Source organism: Anarhichas minor, unplaced genomic scaffold (genome assembly GCF_050575085.1).
Source record: "Anarhichas minor isolate MPS153535 unplaced genomic scaffold, ASM5057508v1 ptg000136l, whole genome shotgun sequence".
Lineage (NCBI taxonomy): Eukaryota > Metazoa > Chordata > Actinopteri > Perciformes > Anarhichadidae > Anarhichas > Anarhichas minor.
Window position 1 is genome coordinate 19,217,128 of NW_027466582.1, and position 9,340 is coordinate 19,226,467.

General features: G+C 42.0%; 2 pseudogenes; both read left to right on the plus strand.

Annotated features, from left to right (window-relative positions):
- Nucleotides 1-7,934, plus strand: part of LOC142942008 (saccharopine dehydrogenase-like oxidoreductase) — a 57,017-nt pseudogene extending 49,083 nt beyond the window's left edge.
- On the plus strand, nt 409-7,669 carry LOC142941849 (long-chain-fatty-acid--CoA ligase 1-like; annotated as a pseudogene).
- Nucleotides 7,935-9,340: the final 1,406 nt, after the last annotated feature.

The window sequence follows — 9,340 nt, forward strand, 5'->3', positions numbered from 1 at the left end:
TACTTAATCTAGTTACTACTAAAGAAAATGAATATATAAGCATCAGGTTTTAAAAGTGAGTGTCTAGTGTTGTACACCTTTATATATTGAGAATACTAGAATGTTTAACTTTCTCATTGTAAAGTGACTTTGCTGGACTGGGTCAACTGTGAGCTGCACCGCTCAATAACCAACTGTCCATCCAGAAAGCTCGTTAGCTGTTTCGGGGCAAAACAAGACATTTTATTTAGGGCTCAGGTTCAAAATTGTTCATAATTGTAGATAATTATTGTTTAATTTACATTATTTATTATGATTATAGTTGTATTATTTTTAAAGATTTACAATGTACATGTGTTTATTCCACAGGTGACGTTATGTTATTCCACATTTATTTAATATTCTAACATATCCAATATCTAGGGCACGATGCACTCACTCAACTACAAACTAGAAGAACAAATCCCCCAAAAAGCCTTTCGTTTTTTCGTTACCCCTACCCGAGGTAGAACAAAGCACAACCAGGTTTTTCTAACTTTAATGTGTCTAGTTTTTAAAGAAATGGACTGTTGTATGAAATATTTTACTGCTAAATGAGTTTTTTTGGTTGATGTTTGGATTCTCCCCAAAACCGCAAATGTAGGCTTCTCCAAAAGGGACAGCGTCTGCCTTATCACATGTATCTCTGGAAACAATGATCATAATGTCACCAAATGTGAACTGGATGTTCACGGACAGTTATTGCATCCAATAAAGCAAATGTTTCATCCATACCTTTGTTCATCTTTGAAATGTGCACGGTTAAACAAACATGAATTATAAGCAGAACGTGAATAGGAAACTAAAAATCAAAAATCCATGTGTATATACGTATGTCTGTCATTATCATAGTAAGGAGACTGATACTGATCACAAAAGAGTCATTTATACACCAAAGACTGTTATCTTATCATAAAAGTAGGTTATCTGACTATTCCCTTCACCCTCTGATGTCACCAGCCCTAACAGGGAACTAGTGCAGCCTGCACTTCAAACTGACTCATACAATGGGGCCCTATTGGTGTAGATGTGTGAAGAGAAGGACACAAACCATAGATTAAAGCTAAGAACAGGTTATAAGATGAATATATATGGTAATAATCTTTCTTCATCACTATAGGGACAGCCTTTCTCTATATTGTATGTGATCTTTGAATAACGCATATGATGCTGTGAGCCTACAGCTGCATGACACAATATGTTTACATGATTTAATTGAAAACTTTGAATTAATGAATTGGAAAAATTGGAATACATATATGTACAGTATGTAGATATACACTGTACTATATATAGTTTATTATATATAAAGCTATAAAGAAGAATTTTAGCTTTCTATTCATCATTCCTACTTTTAAGATTTACCTAGTATCTTAAATAATAATTCATATGTGCAATAATGTGAATTCAACTGTTTAATCTGTATACTGATTACATTTAATTTTTACAGTTTCACTCATTTATTATATCTTGCTTTAGTTTGCTAATGCTTCTTGTTATTGCACAATCTCCTTTTCTGCTGCAACATTGCAAATGTATTATCTTAGCTTATCATATAAGGCATTGATTAATCTCCTAAGAGCACACAGTCAAATGTGTACAGCATTGTTATCAGCCTCAGACAGCTGTAAAGGCATAAACATTATGTGGCATTTTAAGATTTACATGAATGTGTTGTGGATGTGACTGATAGAGCTGTCAAGCATTAACGCAGTGTGCTGCCCTCTACAGGCCAGCCTCGGAGGTCACGTGCGTCTCATGCTGACAGGAGCTGCTCCCATCCCTCCTACTGTCCTCACCTTGCTCAGAGCTGCAATAGGCTGTCAGGTAACACACACACACACACACACACACACACACACACACACACACACACACACACACACACACACACACACACACAGGCCCTTGTTTCAAATGTTATCTTGATATCTATGTCTCTTTCTATCACCTGTCCTGAAAATCTGCAGTGCAACAGGTAATTTAAACAAAAAAGTAGAAATGCTCCTTCTCTGTCCCCAATAGGTTCTATGTTGCATAATCCTGTGTTTGTAGCAGCAGTAGTAGTCATGATAATACTAATAATCATGTGTTTTTTCTTTGTCTCAGTTCTATGAAGGTTATGGAACACAGAGTGTACTGCTGGATGCACCATGACCATGCCCGGAGACTGGAAAGCAGGTAATAAATAAGAACGACTTACTCAAGTGTTACATCTCTCAACGCTCTGAGTTATAAAGAAAAATTTGAGTGAATGCTCTGAACTTGACCTCATGCCCGCAGGTCACGTTGCAGCTCCTCTGCCCTGTAACTCACTTAAACTGGTGGATGTGCCCGAGATGAACTACCTGGCTGTAAACGGGGAGGGAGAGGTGAAACACAAAGACAAGCAGACATCTTCACAGAAGCTCTGTCTTTTACCATAATATTACGTCACTCATACGTGTGTGTTGGTTTCTAGGTGTGTGTGAAGGGCCTTAACGTGTTCCAGGGCTACCTGAAGGACCCCGAGAAGACTGCGGAGGCCATCGATGCAGATGGATGGCTTCACACAGGAGACATTGGAAAATGGCTTCCTGTAGGTGAAGTAGTGCCGTTTTGACTTATGTTTGAATCAACCTCGCTTCATTCATCTCAGCTTCACAATAGCTATTTTGAGATAATATTTTCATGAAGGATGTTTTTAAAAGGGAAATATCAAAGTGCAGCTCTGTAGCTTCTCAGGACTTTACTGGCAGGAACCACACACAATACCTCCTACACACACGTACACACACACCTTTTCATTTCAAGTAGACGACTGAGCACTGAAACGGGTTCTCAAACAGCTCACACACTGCATCTTCAACATTTCAGTGTCTTTCTCAGATGTCATGATTTTATCTTTTTGTGTTTCTCGAGTTCGTAGAAAGTTGAAATCCACAATGGATAACGGGATTGTTTCTGTTGGGTCCTTTCTTTCATGAATAAGCTTGGGTCCAATTAGGACCCTGTTAACCAGCAGAGTGAGCAATATTAAAGATAATCTGAACAGAGCCAGGTGGAAACAGGGAACTCAGCTACTAAAGAACATTCAGGACAAAGGCAAACTGTCAGTGTTTTTAACTTACTGATACACTCTCATGTACGTGTGAATAAGGTCAATAAGGTCAAATGTAAATTTGAAAAAAAAAAAAAAAACACACACGCGCTTTGGTGTACTGTATATACCACTAAAATAGACCACGGATCTTTCATGATTAAATCTTTACACTTTAGCTAAATGTAAACAGATTTGAGTCAAAACCTCTCACAACTGTTATCAGACTCATCATTTAAAATCACAAACCTATTTCTGAATATTCAAAGTTGATCCTAATTTTTAAGAAACTTCAATGAACTGATTATACATTAACTGAGGTTAACATCATAACTTCAGAAACTTTTTTGATTATTATTATCATGATTGTTGTTGTTAGTATTTATTATTATCATTATCATTATTCAGATTATTTCTAGTATATACTTTATTCAGTAATGTCCGTTTAAAACTGAGTAAAAAAATTTAATATCATTTAAATTTGGAAGTGAGGTCACATCAATTTAATTTTAGCCAAATATCACAAATCATATTTTATTGAATGCATGATTATAATAATTGTTTTAATAAAGTCTGTACATCATATGACACGTGTCACCATTCACCCATTCACACCCATTCATACACTGATGACAGGTGCTACCATGATGTGGACAGGAGGAGCCCGGGATCGAATTTTCGATCTTCAGATTGTTAGACGACCCTCTCTACCTCTCACCCACAGCCGCCCCGGTGGACCTGAGACTCCTCTCCTCCGGTGGACCTGGGACTCCTCTCCTCCGGTGGACCTGAGACTCCTCTCCTCCAGTGGACCTGGGACTCCTCTTCTCCTCCGGTGGACCTGGGACTCCTCTCCTCCTCCAGTGGGCCTGGGACTCCTCTTCTCCTCCGGTGGGCCTGGGACTCCTCTCCTCCTCCAGTGGACCTGAGACTCCTCTCCTCCTCCGGTGGGCCTGGGACTCCTCTTCTCCTCCGGTGGGCCTGGGACTCCTCTTCTCCTCCGGTGGGCCTGGGACTCTTCTCCTCCGGTGGACCTGGGACTCTTCTCCTCCTCCGGTGCACCTGAGACTCCTCTCCTCCTCCAGTGGGCCTGGGACTCCTCTTCTCCTCCGGTGGGCCTGGGACTCCTCTTCTCCTCCGGTGGGCCTGGGACTCTTCTCCTCCGGTGGGCCTGGGACTCCTCTCCTCCTCCGGTGGGCCTGGGACTCCTCTTCTCCTCCGGTGGACCTGGGACTCTTCTCCTCCGGTGGACCTGAGACTCCTCTTCTCCAGTGGGCCTGGGACTCTTCTCCTCCGGTGGGCCTGGGACTCTTCTCCTCCGGTGGACCTGGGACTCTTCTCCTCCAGTGGACCTGAGACTCCTCTCCTCCTCCGGTGGGCCTGGGACTCCTGTTCTCCTCCGGTGGGCCTGGGACTCTTCTCCTCCGGTGGACCTGGGACTCTTCTCCTCCGGTGGACCTGAGACTCCTCTCCTCCTCCGGTGGGCCTGGGACTCCTCTCCTCCTCCGGTGGGCCTGGGACTCTTCTTCTCCAGTGGGCCTGGGACTCCTCTCCTCCGGTGGACCTGAGACCCCTCTCCTCCGGTTGAACTGGGACTCCTCTCCTCCGGTGGGCCTAGGACTCCTCTTCTCCTCCGGTTGACCTGCAGATAGGGTTGGGGATTAAGATTTTAGGAATTCAATTCAAGTTTTCACTGTGTTAATCCCCTTAATCTGGTATGTCATATTGTAAACTCTTTACTTGTGTATTGACACATGTGACAGCAATGTAGAGGAATAGTTGGTCCACACTTTGCTTTTCATATTTGCAAGTTTCTTAACAATCCCCCGGTTCTTAGAAATTTGAAAAGGCTTCTCCACAAACGTACTGTAGTCGAGTGGATCCTCGCTTTAGAGTTGTATTATTTATAATTCATCCAGTTCAATTTGAAAACAGACAATAAATATTGTTAAGATATTATTCAATCAAACTTTCTTTCTTTGATTTGACAGTCAGTTGTTGGCTACATACAGATGTTGATACAACTGTTGTCTACTTCAATATATATGGGACTAAGTCAGCACAAATTAAACATTATTGTGATGTTCTGGACCTTTGCATGAGGAGATTCTCTCTAAAAGTACCTCGTTGAATTCTAATGAAATACCCCTGGTCTACTATATATTTAAATATTATATGATTTCTCTGATGTAGCTCATCCACCAGCAGCAGAACTTCCTCCCTGCTCCACTATCTTCTATTACGCTTCAGAGAGATCATGGATTGTAAATCACTACAATAAAGGTGCATTTCACCTGAAAGACATCACACAGAATAAACCTTTCTAACCACATCTCCACATGTAAGGGACTATTTGAGTAATCCTCTGTGTGCACACCAGATGGTGTTGTAATCCACACGACGATTTGAGAAAACTCAAATGTAAAGGATCCAGCCAGTCGAGCAGAGTTTGACATGATGCTTAAAGCCCCTGAACTCATAAGTATTTCTCTAAAACATTCGATATTCTCAACCAAATAGGCAACAATCTGACCCACATATTCATCAAGAGTTTAACACGGAAAAACTTCTTCAGGACTTTGTGGGTGATGTTCGATCAGATTTGATTGACAGCCATCTCTAAAGCCCAAAAACCAAAGTGTGAAAATGAGATGCTGTGGTTTTATGGAGGGTTGTGTGCTGTTCTAGGTCTATACGCTTCATGTTAGCCGAGCTAACAGGCTGCTGGCTATCGATTCATATTTAGAGAGTGGTATCTATCTTCTCATCTAACTCTGCAAGAAAGGGAAGAAGCTAATTTCCACAAGCTGTCAAACTATGATGATGATGATGATGAGGTTACATTCTTGATAAAGTGATTTACAATGTTTTCGTGGAGCTTTGTGAGCTGTTTTCAATGCGTCCGTCTCCAACACGCCTGTCGATGCAGAAGAAACAGTGTAGAACAATTCATCAAAAGTGCACGTTTAATGTGAGCTCTGTGTATCTTACAACAGTCTGAGGCTGGCTGCTTCAAATGTAACCAGCGGATCTGTCGCGCATAACTGTGGCTTGACTGTGCAGATGGAACAGACACCTGCAGCCTTCAGGTGGCTGTAAAGAGTCACCAGTGAAAAGGAAAGACCTTCAGTATAGAACTAAAGTGCCCCAGAGAACAGCAGTGTTCACGTTTACTCGTTGTAAAGAACCCAGCGCCTGTAAGCTAACCCTAACCCATGATGCAACGATCGACAGGGACGGGGCAGACTCAGAGGTTTGAGGATCACAGCACGAGCTCGCCAGCTGCATCACACTATTAGAATGCCCTCCTTTGAACACATGGAGGCCAGCAAACTCCATTAGCTGCAAGATGAGCAGGCTCCACCTTGTACTGGAGCAGCAGCACAACCAGCAAACAAACAGGTACAGTAGTACTCCAGGAAATATTGGCTGCCCAAGTTAACTGGTTTAGTGGCCGGAGTCGACAGTCCTATTCATTTTTACAGTTTATGCATGGTTTAAATATATATTTTTAAAGTTTTAATGGTTGGCATTTCAAATCTAATACCAATACACCAAATGAACAACAACAATAATAGTAATAATGATGAATTGATATATTGTTTTAGTGGTTATAGTCTTGTATATCTTGTATATCTTGTCTTGTATGTTGGCGACTAAAGTTTATAGTTTATCCACCTTTTTTGTACGCCATGAGAGAGCTTCTGTTGATATGCACTACCTCTCATCTGTCTCATGTTTCATAGTTTCTCTGAGTATTAAAGAAAACTGAACAGTTCTTTAATCTACAAAAAACTGTATTACTTTAGTTGTATTACTTAACGTTGTCTTTGCTATATTACGCTTTAGAGCAGAGGTCTTCAACAGGGGGTCCGCAGCCCCTAGGGGGTCCGCGGAGGTACTGCAGGGGGTCCGCGAAATTTTTGGTTGATTAGACTATTTAAAAAATTTTTTTTTTTTTCTCTAAACATGAATGTGTCCATTATTTTAATAGTTCAGTATTGTATGAAAGATAACATGTGTATGCATGGCAGTGGCACTAATAGCATCACTAATTTTTCGTTTCCACATTTATGTTTAAGAGCAGCAGGACGGTGTAAGCGGGGTTGATGGTACATCTAGCAATTCCCTTGTTCGATCTGGTAAGTGGTAAAAAGAATCAAACACATGTTGTTGTTCCAGAGCTGATGATGGAAGTAGCTAAGGAGTGAGCCGTCACGCTTCCTTCTCGTCTCTGTTGAGAGTTGCTCATGCTCAGTAGCGATCGGGCACTCGCGAGAAAAGACAAAGTTGATGAGCTGAAGCGCAAGCGAGCATTTCAATTATCCTGGACAGCAGTTTAGTGGGCTAAACTCCTGTCAGTCATTTACTTAAATCTAGATTAAACACTTCAATTCACTTTGGTCTTTGTTGTCATTTGAAAACCGCTAATAAACAAAAGAAATAGTAAAAAAAAATTTAAATGAACGTTGACCATTTCTGGAGCTGTTTTTATCTTGTTTGTGTTTTTGTTCTGGTTTACAGAGCCTGGTTATGTCGCTACAGTCTCTGCTCTGGTACAAGCAGCCGTAACCTTGCTGAATGAGCTGCACTCTCTGCCCAGGAGGTCAGTTTAGTCCGTTTTCTCTTCATAAACGGGGAGATTTGGTGAAAACCTTCTGTCTCATCTATATCTGCCTTCCTCCTCTCTTCAAGCATCATCCCTCATTCTCTCGCTAGCTCTATTGTGATTGACAGAGGAGGGGTGTACACTCCAGGAGCTGCATCCCATAAAACCAGTCTCCTTGACCGCCTCCACAAGCACAGCATCAAGTTCTCAGTCAGGAACTACCAGTAGCCCTTTGAAAGGTGGAGTCAGTGATTTTAATCAGAACACTTTTGGTCACAGTCAGTGAATATCTCCTCAGTCAGTTAGCTGTCCATTCTGTGAGTGCACATCTGGTGTTCAGATGCAGTCCTGGCTCTGATGGGGAACATACACTATTCCAGCCAATCAGCAACAGAGAGCGCTGGTGCTGGGGCACAGGACAGAGGAACACTTCCATGGGTGTACAAAGAGAAAGGCAGTGGAAGGTAAATCTTTTTTTATTTGACTGGGTTGTTGAGTTCAAATATGAACTCTTTCTGCAGAATCACTGACTCCACCTTCAACAGTAGCCACTGTAAAGGTCGCCCAGTGTGTGTGTGTGTGTGTGTGTGTGTGTGTGTGTGTTTGCACTTTTTACAGTGAGTGTGACTGTAAGACCCATGAACCCTGCACCTTGTGTTTGTCGGTTTACTTGTTTTAGTGATATAACTATAGAATTCATCTGAGGGGTCAAAGCTGGGAACAGAACCAGGATCAGAAGACCTGAACACACTGGTCGTCACCCACTGATGGTCTCTGGATCTCTACATCTCGTTAAACAGCTGACAAATCTTGCCCGCTAATTATTGATTATGTATTTGTGAGAATAAGCGAGGTTGGTTTTCTCAACAAGAATCTCAGTCGCCATGCAAATGTGTACTTGAAATGTAAGAAAAACAAAAACACTAAACGTGATAAAATACTCGTCGTTGCTGTTTAGCTGCTGGACTGATCCCCTGTCAGCAGTATCGTCTATGTTTTTCTTATTGATGAATGTAAGAGACGAGACAGCAGGGCCGGATCCTGGTCCTGAGAGGGCCCTGGACACACGTCTCTTATGGAGACCAGTCTTATCCTTTGAATTTGCACAGAAGAATAATAAAGTCATATGAATTGTTATTGACTGCGTTGATTGACTCTGGGTAGTGTTGAGTTCGAGAGCCTCTTAAACTGTGGGGAAGACCGCCTTTGACCCGGCCTTACTAAAAAGTCAGCCGGTTTCAATTATGAACAAAAGTATTTCATACTTCAGAAGCTAAAACAATTGCAAAGTGAAGTACATTATTTACAGTTACATAAAATATGACCCCGTGCCTCCCCCCAGAAAGCATTACCACCCACCCGGTGGTACAGGAGCAAGAGACAGAATCTTTCTCTGACTCCCTCTTCACAGTTTGAAAACCCCTCCCCTCTTGTCCATCTTAGTTCCTATTGGCTAACTCCAGCTGGCTCCTCCTTCTCTCTCAGCCAGCTAGGACCCCTGGCTCGGGTGATGCTCCTTCTGCGTCCGCTGCAATTGCCTGTCTAGAAATCTCTGTCTATCCCTCCGCTACTCTTTACAGTTTAATACATTCAATGACTGTCTTTTATGGTTTAACACTTCTATGATAAACATT